Source organism: Triticum dicoccoides, chromosome 2A, assembly GCF_002162155.2.
Source record: "Triticum dicoccoides isolate Atlit2015 ecotype Zavitan chromosome 2A, WEW_v2.0, whole genome shotgun sequence".
Classification (NCBI taxonomy): Eukaryota; Viridiplantae; Streptophyta; class Magnoliopsida; order Poales; family Poaceae; genus Triticum; species Triticum dicoccoides.
The window spans coordinates 166671074-166671382 of NC_041382.1; positions in this window are offsets into that span (position 1 = coordinate 166671074).

Sequence of the window (309 nt, forward strand, 5' to 3'; positions counted from 1 at the left end):
GAGATGACGTTGCGAGATTCTCGGGAAATGAACTACGATAGTAAGCTCCAAAACATGAGCTGGTTCTGCTACAAACATGTGAACACGTTGTCCCGGACAAGCATGACCACGTGGTAGTCTTACAATAAAACACTACCGAGTTCTGGTTGGGAACCATCACCGTGGATAACGAAGTCCTTGCATAAGTCATATGATTAGCTCTTATGAAGGAACTTCTTCCCCTTGAACAAATCAATCAGTGGCTTGGTGTGCTCGGGACACATATGGAATGAAGGTTGCAAGTCTCTAGACCACAGAATACTTCGCACG